Source organism: Bacillus rossius, chromosome 2, assembly GCF_032445375.1.
Source record: "Bacillus rossius redtenbacheri isolate Brsri chromosome 2, Brsri_v3, whole genome shotgun sequence".
NCBI classification, from domain to species: Eukaryota; Metazoa; Arthropoda; class Insecta; order Phasmatodea; family Bacillidae; genus Bacillus; species Bacillus rossius.
This window is the reverse complement of record NC_086331.1, coordinates 38,305,409-38,322,720: the sequence shown is the minus strand read 5'-3', so window position 1 is coordinate 38,322,720 and position 17,312 is coordinate 38,305,409. Positions and strand designations below refer to the sequence as shown.

General features: G+C 31.8%; 1 protein-coding gene across 2 annotated transcripts in view; it reads left to right on the top strand.

Annotated features, from left to right (window-relative positions):
• The window catches only part of LOC134529246 (protein Hook homolog), a 150,661-nt gene that overhangs the window by 107,532 nt on the left and 25,817 nt on the right, over positions 1-17,312 (top strand). The gene's annotated exons all lie outside the window — the stretch shown is intronic.

The window sequence follows — 17,312 nt, the reverse complement described above, 5'->3', positions numbered from 1 at the left end:
AAGGGTAAAATACATTTCGACAATAATATATCTCAGCAGTTTCTCCTGGAACGTTACTGCGCTGAGTTTGCCTTCCAGTCGTTCTTGGAACATTTATGTCGTTTAAACTGATATTCTTTGCTTGCTCGAAAAGGATCGCGAACTCGTTTTCATTCCGAATATTTTGTAAAGTATTTTTTATTGTTTTTACATAACTGCAAATATTGGTCAAATCAACATTGATCTTTTGCATTGCCTTATTTAGATTTACTGTATATGAAAATACTTTTCTCAGTACAACTAATGACACTATGAATTGGCTGTTTTCCATAGCTGTTTGCAGTTGGTATGCTTCAGTGCTGACATTTCTATTAGCAGAATCCTGAAGTGTTTCAAGTGTTGTGCGTACTACTGGAAGCATTTCTGCAAATCTCTCAACAGCCACATGTTTTTCTGTCCATCGCATCTCATAAAGAGAGATAAGCATCGAATGAGTTATTTTGATTCGCAATTTTCTTCATAAGACTGTCTCTAAGTGGAGATTGACGAAAAAAAGTTTACTCTCCTTTTTATGGTTTCGATACAGTTTCTTATCATAGGTACCTTACTTGAATGCGCTAGAACCAAATTCAGAACGTGAGCCACACAGTGTACGAATTGCGCTTTTGGGTACTTTTCTGCGATAATTGTTCTCACGTCTCGTAAGCGACCACTCATCACTACAGCACCATCAAACCCTTGCCCAATAAATTTATCCATGTCCAAATTATAGCTTAAGAGATGTGTTATAATAGTCTTCGCTAACGCTTGAGCTGAAACATCTTCTACGTTGATAAATTCTAGAAAATCTTCTCGAATGACAGATTTTCCAGTCAAGCAGTCAGTCTTCTTCTTCAAGGTGGGATTTCACTCTTTCCTTTTTTTTTTTTTTCAAAAAATCCAAAAGTGATACTTGGTTTGATGGCCATTTCATAATAAATTTTTATTCAAGAGTAGACATGTTGGCTGGCGATGGCGCGTGGTTCTATCAAGGTCGCGAGACTCGACTGTTGTGCGCATGCGCAGTAAGCGCATCGCGCGGGAGGCGGGTGCGGCGCATGCGCAGTATGAATGGTGCGCAGAAGTCGGGAGGCAGGATGTGCAAGGCGCAGTGTCCACGTAGCATATATAGGTAGTTCATTGTTTTGACGCGTGCTCATATTTTGTGGCACAGATTATATTATCCATCATCAATATTCTGCTAATTTTAATTATGTCGTATGCTAAGGGGGGGGGGGGTCTGGACCCCCTGAAACCCCCCCCCTCCCCCTCATATACGCCCATGCCACTATGTGTGTTACCATTCCATTGATTGTTGCTTGGATTGAGGAGTCATGCGAGACATCCAAGTCTCATCTCCTGTAACAATGTGGTCCTACACTTCATCTCCTTCCTAATGGTATCATTTCAAAAATGATAAAACACAGCCCAATGTTTTGGTTTTGTGATCATCAGAAAGCAGTCTTGGAATCCACCGTGAACACAATTTTCAATAATTCAGTTTATTGAAAACAGTGGTGTACAAAACTGACCTTAAACCTGTGGAAATTCACTTGATAACATTGAAATCGTGAATCGTCATTCCTCTCTTATTTTGTTGTTCACATCACGAACTAAATCTTCAGAAATCAGAGAAGGTCGGCCAGGATGTGATTCATCATGCATCCTTGAATATTCTCACCCATTTTCGAACTTTACTGTCACTAATAGCATTATCACCTTAAACATCATAAATCTGACTGTGAATTTCCGCCGCTGCCAAGTTTTTTACACCCAAGTTAACATTTATTATTTAAGTAAACAAATTACTTTTTTTTAAGCCTAATTTGCAGTCAAAAAGACTGGTCTGTTTGTCTATGTTATTGAAGTTATTAATTAATATGTATAAAATATTATTGAAATTGTTTAGACTATGAAGTAATGTTTGATTTGAGAATGACTATTAAATTAAGATAATCTAATCCTATAGTTTTCAAGAAAGTTAAAACAGTTTATTTTAGAACTATGGCAGTTACGGGCAAAGGGAGTGTCTAGTAGCTTTCTGCGTTCAACTAAGAAATGTAAAAATGAAATATGCTTTTGATTGATAATTTTGAAGAATTTAGATTGTATGTTTTCAAGTTTATCACTATTGGAGAAGAAGATGATCCAGATCATGAATCCATAATCAAGTTTAGTTCTAACTAATGTATAATAAAGTGTAAGTAAAGAGTCTAAATCAGAAGCATAGTGAGTAATGTATTTAATCAAAGCTAGGGTTCTGTGAGAGCTAGAAACCAAAGAGTTAATATGTAAATGAAAATATCATTTAGAGTCAAGTGTAATGCCTAGATATTCAATATAATAAATGTTTGTTTGAATTGTATTCTCAAGCTTGTAATCAAACCAAATGGGATATAGTTTCTTAGTGTTTGATATAACTTGTGTTTTATCTTTATTAAGACTAACCCAATTATAATTATACCAATTCATTTTAGAAGTGTCCTGCTGAAGAATCTGACAATTGTAATCACTAGTAATGTTCCTATAGATTTTAAGGTCATCAGCGAATAACAGACCAGTGGAATAATTTAACACCTGAGTAACATCATTAATAAAGATATTAAACAATAATGGTGATAGAATACCTCCTTGAGAGTGACACAAGAGGGAGCTTGAATAAAGAGGGGTTATGGTTGTTTATTGAAACACAAAAAGTGTTTAAGATAATTAGTGAGCCAGCCTACGTATTTATCATAAGCACCAAATTTTTCAAACTTTTGAAGTAATAATGAATATTTCTCAGTATCAAATGTCTTGGCAAGGTCGTAACGTGACCCCTGTTTGTTACTTCAAAATATATATGGTTTGAAAAGGTGAGTAAATTTGTTTTTGTTGACATCCCGGATCTGAAACCATATTTATTATCAGATAATCTGTTTTTAAGGTTAAAATTAAGTTGCCTGAACATATATATATATATATAATTTTTTTTATAAAAACCATTAAGCAAGGATATGGCCCTATAATTGGTAAATTGTAGTTTTTATGTAGTGGTTTCACCTTAGCAATTTTCATTTGTAGTGAAAAACTTCAGTTTTTAAACTTATATTAAATAAGTGTTGTATCAGAGGCATAAAGAGAAGAGATCATCCTTTTAAAATGAATAGGTATACCGTCAGGTCCTGTTGATTTTGTCAGTTTTAAGGGTTTAATGCCCCATATTACTAGACTATGAAAAATAAAGGAATATAATCTAGGATGGGATTCACTGTAACACTGAGTGGTGTAGAGTTGGGCAAAACATACACACTAGAAAAATACTTGGCAAAACAATTTGAAATTAAAATAGGATCTTCAAAGACAACCCCAATAACATTTAATGATGAATTGGGTTGATAACCATTTTTCATTATTTTTACATATTGCCAAAATGTTTAGGGTACAGTATTTCTTGATGTTATTGTTTATCTAACATGACCAATTTATTTTGTCTCTTTTGATAACTTTTTTAACTTTTTGCCGGTAAAATGAAAAATATGTGTAATCTGATAAGTTATTGTTTCTTTTAAATTGTTTATAAAAATGTTTCTTTGACTTTAATACTTGAATTAGGTCTTTGGAGAACCAGTGAGGGAATTTGGACAATTGAGCAGTTGACATAGGGATAAAAGTATTTAAACTGTCATAAATGCACTTTGTTAATTCATAAACAAGAGCAGACATGGGCAAACTTTAAAAATTATCAAAAAAATTCAGTAGATTTAGTTCTGAGGCCATGGACGTTTTGATAAAGGGTCAATCTATTTCAAATCATCCAGGGGTCTACACCCCACCCCCTCAGATTTTGTTGAAAATTTTTTCACAGCACCTATGAACAAATATAACAACGTGTATTTTTTATTTTGGCCAAATTCGCTTTAGTTATTATTTTATAAGTTTTTTAGAAAATGGTGCATTTTAACTGATCTGTTATTTGAGGTGCAAGATGAAAAAGGCACTTTTCAGTAAAAATCTAATTGTGAAGTTATTATTTAATACTAAGTAATGAATTTTACAATTCTTACTTGAAATTTCACCAGGGTTCCAAAAATCAGGTTAAAAATAACATTTAACTCATATTAAACCCTGTTTTCACTCTTTAAAGTTGGCGCTCTGTAATTTTTTTCATATGTACAGCGATTTCCGTAAATGTTTATAACTTTTTTCTGGCTGATCCAATGAGGCTGAGATATGTCTTATTTGAAAGAGGATGAAAAGTACTATAATAATATAAAACAAAATTCATGGATATTTTATGTTATCATTCGATAAAAAGGGAAAAGCATATTATATTGCTGAAAAGATGCATGTTAGCTGTAAATCGTTATCAAATCCATAGTTAGAACAATTATATTAATTTTATTATTACACATAAATAGCTTATACTTTCTAATAGGCTAATAAAACTAATCATATAGTTTTAATTTTGTAAAGGTTACTACTTAGGATTTTTAGGTAACATTCAAGTGTCGAGTAGGTAGTTAAAGTGTGTTAAAAATTATAGGTATTAATAAAGTTATTTAATTTTTTGGCTTACCTTTTTTGTTGATATGAAACTTAATATTTCCTTGGCCAGGCAGCATTAATGTTTTTAACACTTTTTTTTAGAAAGACTGAACATCATTTGTCCAACTTGAGCACTTAATTGTTGAACATCTATGGAGCAAATTATGTTTGTAAAAGGAACACAGCACTTATCCTCTCTTCCAAAATTTCGGTTTTCTGGCCAAAAAAATGTCTGTGATGGCCAGTGAGGGTGCATAAAATTGATATAAGCATCTTTATTGTCATCATCAAGCTCCAAAATTAGTCCAATGAAGCACTTATCTTCATACACACAACCTATGTAGGTATTTGGTTGGAAATTTGGAAGTTCTAGTTTTTGCGATAAACTATACCTCGATGAAAAATCTTTGTCACTGCTTATCCGTTTTGCTGCCATTACAGTATTAGATAGTGGTTGGAAAAAATGGAAAGATCTTGTGCCAGGTACAGTTTTATGTTCACTAAAACGCCGAGTCAACTTTGGTTCTACATTTTATACACTATCTATATTAATGAAATGAAATATTATCTTTGAAAAGTGTTTGCTACAAAACTTAAACATTTATTCTGGTATGCAAATTTGGTCTTTATATGGTCTTTGGAGGTTGGCTCTTGTAACAGATCGTTTAACTGAGCCACCTATACCATCGCAAGCACATTTTCCATGGCTTGTGGCATGAAAAGTCCAGGAAGATTTTAGACTAAAATCTGCTTCATGTAAACAAAGATTGACTAAACTCTTGAAATTTTTGTATTGTGCAGCACAGCCATCTGTGATGTATTCTACTGTTGTTACTTTTGGTTGTTTTGCTTTCATGTAACTGCAAATTCTGCTTTGTACTTCATAAACAAAGTTTACATCATGTTTCATGTAATCTGATAAAAAGCAAAATGATTGCTGTGAAACAGAGGAGCTACCATTGTCTCTGTAATAAACTACTACTGGATGTAGTGTGCAAGATGCATGGGACCAATGATAACTTTGAATCTCATCTTCAAGGATAAATCCGTAATTTTCAGAAAAATCCATAAAGCAAAGCACTTCGTTTTGGGATACATTTTCTTTCCTCTTTTTTATGTATTCAGATTGTTGCTTTGAAATATAAGAATGAGGTATCAAGGTTTCAAGTTTTTCATTTAAAAGTGTAAATCATCCAATTTGTTAGAATTAGGCCATTTATCACACATTCTTAACATGCATTCTCTTTTTACATCTTCACACATTAACATTTTAGTTAATTCCTTCAATTTTATTTTATCCAGATTCATTGGACTTATAAGTAGTACAGGATTTTGATGAATGCAACAAACACATACTGAATGAACTCCTCTTTGATTAACTGTTACACACCAATTGGGCCTAAGTTCACAAAACTTTGATAGTCCAATTTTGGCATTAGGGTACATTTTTTTAAAAGCTGAGTACAGTTCCTCAAGATTACAGAGCATTAAATGCTTTTGAATATGGACATTTATTGCAATACTAACTTTATCTTTTGTTCCTGGCATGATCCTACTAAATTCGTCATCGTCATAAAAAGCTTTGACATTTTCTAATGTACATCAATATGAACTTTGTTTCCTTCTTTTGGCTCAGGCATAGACAAAATGCCTCTTGTTTGACGCAACTGGTGTGCCTTTCTAACCATGTATTCAGTCACTTTAAATTCTGATGCAGTTTTCTTCCTCGACCATGATTGGGGTGTCAGAGTTAAAATTTTAATTTTTTCTCTCTTACTTTGGGTGATTATGAGCTTCTCTTTAATAGCATTGACAAGGTTGTCAAAATCTTGGGCCTTTTGTGCTATTGTGGGTACAGCTTCCGTTGATGAATTTGAATCATCAGATTCTAACTCATTTTCTGGTAGAGTCAATACATGTGCAACCTTTGATTTTATTTTACATTTAATTTCACTGACTTTTCGTTTCGCATATTTAACCTTGGATCCTGTTGAGAGTGATTTTACTTTTATCGGTGAAACTCCTAGTGTTGCCATACTTGTGTCTAAATCGTGCTTTTCTAAAGATTTTTGGACAGTGGATCAATTTTTTAAATATTTACTGATGTTAACATGCTACTGTCAAAGGAGTTGTCACTGCAACCGTCATCATCGTCTAAAACAATTTTTTTCCTGCAGTTGTCACAAATCTTTTTGCCAGCCGCCTGGTTTGTTTCAGCCTGCCCCTATCTGCCTGGCAAACCCCCCCCCCCCCCCCCCTCCTTTTCCCAACAACCATTTTTTTCTAGGGTCATGTGACTAACTGGCAAGGGACAGAAGAAATAATAACTTTCCACCAAGGAAAAAAAAAATTAAAACAAGGAAGGAGGGAGAAGGCGGCCTCTCCAGCAGATGGAGAAATACATGTGTGCGGGGAAGGGGAGGTGGGGCTGTGCTGTAAGGTTTACATTCCAATAGCTGAGAAAAAATACAAAGACTTCTCTTGTGCTCAGAATTCTACTGAAGGCAAATATATGGTGCAATCCAAATTCGAGGGCTATTAGCATGAAAAGGATTATCCAGGGTTCTAATTAACATGGATAATCGAGAGTTTACTGTAAATGTTAATCTCAAGTAAAAGAAGGTTAACTAATTTTAAAGTGTACACAAACTATGTGTTATGTGTAATAATAAATAAATAAAATTAATATGATTGTTCCAACTATTGATTTGATAATGATTTAGAGCTAACCTGCATATTTTCAGCAATATAATAATTTTTTTTCCTTTTTATCAAATGATAATATCAAATACCCATGAATTTTATTTTATATTATTATAGTACTTTTCATCCTCTTTCAAATGAGACATTTCTCAGCCTCATTGGATCAGCCAGAAAAAAAGTTATGAACATTTATGGAAATCACTGTACAGATGAAAAAAATTACAGAGCGCCAACTTTAAAGAGTGAAAACAGGGTTTAATATGAGTCTAATGTTATTTTTAACGTGATTTTTGGAATCCTGATGAAATTTCAAGTAGGAATTGTAAAATTCATTACTTAGTATTAAATAATAACTTTACAATAAAATTTTTACTGAAAAGTGCCTTTTTCATCTTGCACCTCAAATAACAGATTGGTTGAAATGCACCATTTTCTAAAAAAATTACAAAATAATAACTAAAGCAAATTTGGCCAAAATAAAAAATACGCATTGTTATATTTGTTCATAGATGCTGTAAAAAAAATTTCATAAAAATCGGAGAGGGTGGGGTGCAAAATTTTGTTTTCTCTGGATGATTTCATTTGGAATGACCCTAAATTATTTACATACATAATTATTAAATTGTAATTTTAGTGTGTACTGTTTATAAGTTATAAATAGTAAGTTCATTACAATTTTATAAGCTGTATCAAAAATCCTTCATAAGAGAAAAATGATTAAAATATTATCCTACTTGCATTAATTTAACTTAAATATACTAAATAAAATAAAAGCAACATATTCACAACATCCCCTAAAAAAAATAAATATACACTATCGTCTGAACTTGGCCATCAAGGTCGCGTGTAAGGCACATCGTGCTGACTTGCTGTGATGGGAGCACCGCCACAGGACGATACACACTCCGGTGCCTAGGCTACTCTAGCGATCCAACTAATTGTGCTAGGCTCTTTATAATCACACCACTTTAAAGTCTAATGGATAAGCAAAACCTTTATAAAGATTATTTTCATGTTGGGCCCTTCATTTGTATGTATATAATAAATTTTTTTCTATAACATTTTTAAAAACATAACCAAATCTTTTACAATTTTTATTCCATCTTTAGTATTTAACCTCGAATATTTTTACATGGTTGTATAGAATAACGTTTCTAGATTATTTCAATATTTTACGATAGAAATTGCATTTATGAAAAACATTTTAATGGATGGCTGTAAGATGCTGATGTAAAGGACTTTACTACATGTTATCAGTATAATGCAAAAAGTGTACGGCAGTAAACATTTAGTATGTTACTAAGCATAGTAGACTCGAACACTGTGATGGAAAAATTCATCTTTGGACAAATTTTTTACAGGTTTATGCCTCTCATTGTCTATGTTGCCTCGACTATTATTTTGTTCGACCCACACAGGAAAAAAAACCCTAAGTAGCACAACCAGTGGTAGATTCAGCTGTGCCTAACAACATACCGAAGTTCTACAGCCATTTACATTGTGCATCACACAGAAAAAGTATAGTTAAGTCCTAGATGACAGAATCTTACAGTGTTCCATTAAAATGCATCTTATTAACGCAATTCTATAGTAGATTTTATATAAAAAATAAATAAAAAAAATTATAAAAATTAATTTAACACAACCATGTGAAAAACATCCCAAGGTTTTATTTTTAAAATAAAATATAAATTGGTAAATTTATGAAATAAATAAATTATTTTGCCTAAGTCATGGAAATAAAAATACCATTTATTAAAAAAGAAAGAAACCAGCATCAGAACCATCTAAATAAATATGTTTTCATATTCTTTTAGCTTTAAGAAAGTATGTTTACAAAGAGTCTAGTGTAAATACTTGGATCGCTAAAGCGAGCTGAGCATTGCTAAATGCACCATACTGCTGCAGCTCAGATCACCTAATATTTAACAATTTGAGGGTTTTATTTGTTTATCTGTTTGATTTGATTGATTTGAGAACATTTCAGTTATATTCAAGCAAGTAAGACTTATACTAATTTCTTTCTTTAGTGAATTTTTTGTATAGCTCGTAAAATTGCATTTTAAATATTTTTGTTGCAAAATTTTCAATTGGAATGTTCCAGAATGATAAATTAGGTTGAAAATGATTGATCATAGCTGTTTATTTAAAATAAATTTATAATTAACAATTAAAATTCTCATTTTGAATCTTGTTTTAGATGTGCGCTTTTTTTTGTTGCTATAAGTAGGCATTAATTTTAACTAGATATATTCCTTTAAAAGTTTTGGGACACACATTTACATACCAAAAAGTGTTATATATTGTTAAGAAAACCTCTAGTGTTGAGTAAACAAAATATTTAGTTTAATCAAATAGGTATGTATTTGACAACCATTACACAACTAGTTAAATAAGCATCCTTTATCTTTGTGCATTTTGGATCAGTATTACTCAAGGTTCAACTCGCCAAATTAGTTACAGTAAAACTCGCTTATGATTATTGGCACATAAATTTCGCGAATTGCGATGTAGCGAAATAACACTGAAATGAACCTCAATTAGCGACAAAACTGCAAAATAGTTGTTTTCTGCAAAATAAAAACTAAATTAACTTAAAACCCATGTTATTAATATTAACGATAATCACGTGCAAAAAAAAATGCAAGTCGAAAGTTTTCATCTACGCACCTAAGTTTATTTCCAGCTTCCTAAAAAAGAAACGTATCTCGTGTATTGTGTTTGCCATGTTTTCACTGCAATAGTTCAAGATGCACCATCGCATATGTTTATTACTGAGAAAAAAAATTTCCTCATTAAATATAATTGTTATTTGAACATGCAGTATACAAAGTAAATAACCTTTTAATCAAGAAGACTGTTCATTTTAGTTAAAATCACGGCCTTAGAACTAAGGCCGTGGTTAAAATATATTCACGTATTCACGATGTTTTCGATCTGAAACCTAGTCTACCAACTGCTAAATAAATTATATCTGCCAACTTCCCTAGGCTTTCAAAAACAATCAATATCTGCTTCCACCATAGATGTAAACTCCACAGATACATGTGCGCTGGGTAATTATGATTTCGGATCGTATCCATTGATTTTACCAAGTATTATTACTTCTAGTATTCTACTAACATTCATCTATGATTTTACTTTGCCATCTTTGTTTTAAAGCCACATGCACATGTAATATTTTCGGAGTTGTTCTTCTTTAAGTGACGGGTTTTTTATCATTGAACGAAGTATGTGAAGTTATTATACAACGGTATTTTTATGTCAAGCTGAGTAAATTATTTCTAAATATTCCTAAGCCTAAAGTAACCCCTCAGGTCAGGGCCACACAGTTCAAGTGTGACAGGTTTTATGTTACGGACAATATTCTCATGTGCAAGTTCTGTAATTGTCGGTTAGAACATGAACAAATGGATACTTTAAAAAAAACATTTGGAAAGTGATCGTCACAAGAAACAAAAACTTGGCAGTGTATACAACTTCAAGAGATGCAAGAAATTTCTAAGAAGGCAAAAACTTAGAAAGAATATTTTGTGAAGAACACCACTGAGGCCTTCATTGCTGCTGGAATCCCTCTAGAAAAACTTGATCATCCCAGCTTACGGAACTGGATAGCTGGTAACGTAACTGGAGGTGGAGATTTGCCTTGTGCCGACACATTGCGAAGGAAATATGTCCCTTTGATCTGTCAAAAAATTATGGAGGGAATCAAGGAAAACATCAGCAATGAAGACTTGGTAATATTGTGTGATGAAACCACGGACAAAAATGGAAACTGTGTGTTTAATATCCTTTTTAAAACACTGAAACCTTCATCAGCTCAAGATGTGTATTTGGCCGCCTCAGTTGTTTTGGATATGGCCAATTCAACCACATGCACTCAGGTGATACTTGAAATTCTGAACAAATATAATGTCAAGTTTGAAAACTGTATTGCGATTGTGACAGATTCAGCTCCATATATGAATAAGTGTGCTACTACTATTCTTTGTGTTATTGGTGAACATTTCATCCATATACAATGTTGGGCACATAAAATAAATCTTGTAGGCAACATATGGCATACACTTAAGGAGTTGAACAAATTTGTCATAAATGTTAAAAGTGCATTCTTGAACACTAGAAAAAGGAGACATGCGTACCTGACATTTTTAAGTGAAAGATATAAAGAAGACCCACAAGCAGTGAAATTGTTTCCTCTGCCAGTACCAACACGTTGGAATTCTTGGTTTAAGGCAATGGTGTATATTGACAAACATTTTGACGATATAATTGCATTCATGAATGAAATGATTGATTGCAACAATTCAGGGGTGAAAGACATAAATGACATGACTCAACATGAACTTTAGGAAGTCAGAGTTCAAGCTTGTTTTGTTGCTGAGAATTGTACAAAATTAATCAAGTTAATAGAGTGGTTGGAAGGGACTTCATTCCCGACATCACACTTGCTTCAGTGCAAGTTGGAAGACATTTGTACTAAGCTTTACTCAAAGATAGAATTTTCTCACATGCTATTATACAGAAACTGTCTGTTCTTCGAACTGTAAAGCAAGCTGAGGTTGTAAATAAACTGAAAACAGCTGCTCAACAAAGTGAAACTAAACTCAAATCGTTGATGTCTTCAGATCTTGCCAGAACCATTTTTCATGCTTGCAGTGGAATGCTACATCTGAGACATCTCGTAGGCCAGTCAAATGAAAAATACATAAACTGCCAACTTTCAAGGAATGTAGATTGGAACCATCATGTGTAATTGAAGGTTTAAGGGTCCTGAAGCGAATAACTGCAGAACAGCTGCAAGATCCAAATATCGAGAATGTTGATCTCTGTGAAATTCTCTGGTCTCTCAGAGCAGATTATCCTCAATTTTCAACGTTTGCACCCATATTGCTGTGGCTGCCTGCATCCAATGCTGATTCTGAGAGGTCTTTCTCAACGTATTCTTGTATTGTTAGGGACCGGAGAAGATGACTTACACCAGAAAATGCAGAAATATACACAATGGTTTCTTACAACAAAGACTAAATGTCTTTGCTTTTGTTTTTCTTCAGATATTGAATCTCTTAATTTTGTTTTCAATGAGGCCAACTTAATATAGTTTTTTTTAGCATCTTATTACACCTGTTTTTAATTTTAATATGTAAAGTTGCATGTGAATGTTACAAAAACATTTTTATTGAGATTTTAATATAACTTTCTTTTATTGTAAGTGTGCACTATATGACTAAAATAAATTTAATCTGTTCAATTAACTTATTTATACGTTTCAAAAAACTGTTACAAATATTTTAGACTTAAAACTACATAAAAAATCATAACAGCGAAATAAAACCGAAATGCTTATCCTTAAAAACGAAATGTGGTAAAAAAATAAAACCATTTTTACGGAACTCTACTTATGACGTTCCTGAATAATGAGTTTTCCTGCTTATTAATTTCCGAAATTATTCCCTTGATCACTTAAATACAGCCCTTTGTTAAATTTCCCATTCATAAGGTTTGCATTAATAGATGCTCCCCACACATAATGTTAAGCGTTTGTGAAAAAAAATGTTTATCTTTAAAATTTTAAACTCTATTTATCGTTAATTTTTAAAAATTTACGTAGTTCCAAACGATAATGAAATAATTTGTACTGCACATGACCGTTGAAACCTTTGCCGCACGCCACATGCTGTTACAAGTGTATTTTTTGACCAATCATCGGCTTGCGTTCATATAGACTGAAAGGGTGTTTTATCTGCTTGCCATTTCCCCCATTTGAGGCATAACATCTGACAAATAATAAACGCACAAGACCGTTGAAAACTGTACCAAACGCCGCACGCTGTTACAAGTGAATTTTTGGACCGATCATCAGATTGCATTCATATAGACTGAGAGGCTGTTCCATTTTCCCTATTTGAGTTATACCACGTGATGAATACACAGCAAAACAGATTACCATTAGCCAATATTATTGACCTGTTGGCGTTTTTTAAATTTTTTTGCAAGCAGTGTGCGCACTTTGTTACGTACTCAGTAAACAATAATCAATAATTAATAACCCACAAATATAGGTTTTAGTTTACATTTATTTTAGGGGTGAGTTTAAGGTTATCAAGCATAATAAATGTTTAGTGGTGTGAAAAACAGTGCATAAGGGCTTCTACAAATAGTGGAGGACCCATTAAACAGAAGGTGTTATCGTTTGAAGAAAAACTTAAAATTATATTGGAAGTTGATGCAAATCCTTTGATACCAAGAATGAGTATGACAAAAAAACAAAAACTCTGGATGCAGCCATCTACTTTGAATGGAATCATGATGAAGCGGTAGCAACCTTTGGCTACTATGGTTTCGTCAAAGTGTAAAAAAAAAAAAATAAAGGTTGGTTTATATATAAACTTTTTTGATCGTGTGAGGAAGATTTTGAGGTAACTAGATAATTTTGTGATGCATCAGTCTGAAAATGTGTTAAAACAAACAACTCTGACCCAGTATTTTCCAAAACAGTAAATGTTAGTTACTGTTTTTTTTCCTAGTGATGTTTAGATAAATTTTTTTATTGTGGTTATTGAATTAAATTCAATTTAAATAATTCAGTTTACTGATATACTTTACAGTTTTTCCACACACTGATGATAATAATAGGTAAGTGTAATTTTTTAGTTAATGCAGTATGTCATTGGAGTAAAATTTGTTTTTATGTGGCAACTGAATTTTAACTATGTATTTCTCATTCATGAAGTTTTCCCTGTTAAGAAGTTTTTAGCATCCAGTCCCTTGAAAAATGTCTTTAAGAGGATTTTACTATAGTTAATTTTCTGATCATTACTATTTATCATGGGATTTTCCAGAAAGTGTATTTCTTGCATTGATTGTTGGGTCACAAATTTTCTTACCAGTTATTTACTAAACGTTATTTTTAAGCTGTAAATATAACACAAGTGATCATAATTATGAATACCGACGTGACATTTACCATCATTGGATAATATTTAGTAAATATCTGCTGAGAAAATTTTATATGAAACATAAAATGCAGTAAAGCTTTTGTAATGCATTTACAGGAAAATTTGTTACATAACAATAATAATAAGAAAATGAAATAACCAACATTGTGTATGAAACCAAGCATTGAGGCTTCTGTTATTTGAGTAATTATACTTTATTTAATTTCATTGCTTTTGAGTATCAGCGTCACATGTGCCGTTGGTCTCATCTGCCCTAAAGGCTTATAATGAGGCTCACTTGCATAATTAATATTAGCTTTGATGTCAAATCTATATACTATTGTATCTAGTTTCAAACCTGGACTTGGGGTCCTGTATGACACAGGGAACAACATTATTAACTGATGTATTGCAATTTTAGATAAATATATGTAATTTCCATCAGTATTTATTTTGCTAACCTGAGAACAATGTATGCATAAATATATGTACTACGTTTCTGAAGCATTGAGAGAGCATTTTGGGATCAGCGGTTTTTTGCAGTGTTGCAGATGAAAAATTTTAGCTAGTAATTAATTTGAGCACACAAAAAATGTGACTATGTGCCAGAGAGGCTTGCAGTGCTGTTCTCTTTAATGAAATACCTGATATGAAGTAAGAGGCTGTGGTTTACAAGAACAATTATTTGCAGCAGCATCTGTAACATCCATGTTCACAGATCATATACCTGTGCAAAAAGTATTTCAAGCAAATGCTTGCCTGATTAAAAATGCCATTGTGATAATGTGATCACAGTTGCAATATGAAGTGCTCAATACTTATAGTATATTATCCTGTATTTGCAATCCAAACAGACACGTTTTAAAATAAAATAAAAATTTGAAATCCTTCTTGAGGTACCTATTAGAAGTAAGGCCAACTTGGGATAGTTAGTACATTAGAAATAATTATATTTTGTTTCTTGGGTGTTCCTTCTGAAAAGCTTGAACAAATTTTTAAAATATAATTATACGGCTTAGTCAAAAATTCTTCACTAGAGGAAAGAGGATAAATATAGTCTTACTTACGTCAATATAATTAAATGGACTCTAGCAGATAACTCTTTGTGATTGCAGCAATCCCTAAACAAATAAAACCTCAGATTGTTAAATATTAGGTACTCAATGTCATGTGTAAAAGATTTTTCACCGTCTTACTATGGTCTGAGATGCTGCAGTATGGTACACTTGGCAATGCTCGGGCCACTCTAGTGATTGAATTAATTACGTTAGACTATTTGTAAGCAGACCATCTTAAAGCTAAATGAATTATAAAAAAGCTTTTTTCTAGTTGATCTTTACATGGGTTCTTTAGTTTTTTAGTAAATTATAGTTTTATTTATTTGACTGGAACTAAACAATTTTTTCACAACTTAATCAATTTATATTTAATTTTTAAAAGAAAAATTGAGATGTTGTTAACATAGTTTTATACAAAATCATTTCTATACTGTTTAGGATTTATTTACCTAAAATTTACTGTAGTAACTGCATTAATAAAAGCATTTTAATGGAAATATGTGAGATGCCATCATCTAGGACTTAATTTTACTTTTTCTGTTTGACACACAAAAAAATAGGGTGGTAGAACTTTGGTATGTGGTTAAGCCTTGCCGAAGCATTTATTTCCCTTAAGAAAAAATAGCTACTATAAAAGTTTGTAAATAATTTTATATATTTTAGTACAGACCTAGATATAAACAGATGAATTGAGTACATTTGATGAGAGATGCAATATTGTGTAAAGTACTGTTAGATGTGTGTGAACTATAAAATTACAAACCAGATTTTTCAGGTCTTTTAAAAGATTTTTTTTTTTTTTTTCAGAAAATATTTTGACTGAGGCTAATAGTATAAAATTTACAACTATTAGTAATTTGTTAGGTTTAATTGTAGAGTAACCAAATTACCACATTGGATTTACGTTAAAATTAACCATTAAAATTTTTCTGCTGGATTGATAATCTCAAACGTTGGCAAGTATGTAAATTAAATGTGAATGCATTTAAATTGACAAATGAATATCATGTTATTTTGTAACAGCTCATTTATTAAAATTAATATTGTAAATACATTATATTAATAATGATTACAGATAAAATTATGGTTTTAATCATATCTCTTGTGTCTGAAGATTTATCTACGAAAGTTTTACCACTAAATTCTTTATAGCTTTTGACTAAAAGTTTAATTATAAAAATTTCAGAAAATTAACAATAACTTTGGTTAAAAATTTAAAAATAAATAAATTATACACCAGAATGCTTCTAATTGTCTCTAGCAGCTGAATCATTAAATATATTATTTTGTTGATTATGATTCTGGTGCACCATTCCCCTTAAAACATCTCCTATCGTATTCTTTAATCTGTGTGCACATTATTGGAGCATACACTGGGTGCGATAATTTCACTGATACTTAAGAATTGCAAAACATTTATTGGATGCACAAATTTTAAGTATTTTTATTATAATTTGTTACTTAAATTTTAAAAACAATTATCTTAATTGGAGAGAAAATTCTTTGTCACTAAAGCCTCAGTCTCATACACCAACTTGGTTATTTTATTTTATTGTCAATACTATAAGGGATTTCCGTGTCAATTGATTCTGCTAGCTTTCTTGCATTTGTCCGTGGGTCACAAATTTTCTAGCAAGAAATGTTTATTTAACTGTATTTTCAACCTGTTAAATGTGGCACAAATTATCATAATTAACTATGAATACTTGAGTGACTTTTTATCGCTATAAGATAATATTAAGTAACTCTCTGTTTAGAAAATTTTAGATGAACCATTAAATGCAAGGGCTTGATCATGTTAAATTATCAGGAGAAACCTTCAAATAATAGTAATAAACATATGAATTAACATGGCATGTGAGACAGAGCCTTAAAGTAGTTATTTAAAAGCACAAAATTTGTAGAAAATTTGTTACACTCAAAAGTTAACATTAAAACTGCCAAATGCAAAAGAATTAATTGTTTATTATATTAGATTATAAGTAATTTTTAATAAATTTTTTGCTGTTATAAGAAATGGGTACTTCAACTAGTCTGTCATCTCGCACTGAATTGAGATGGTGTTCTT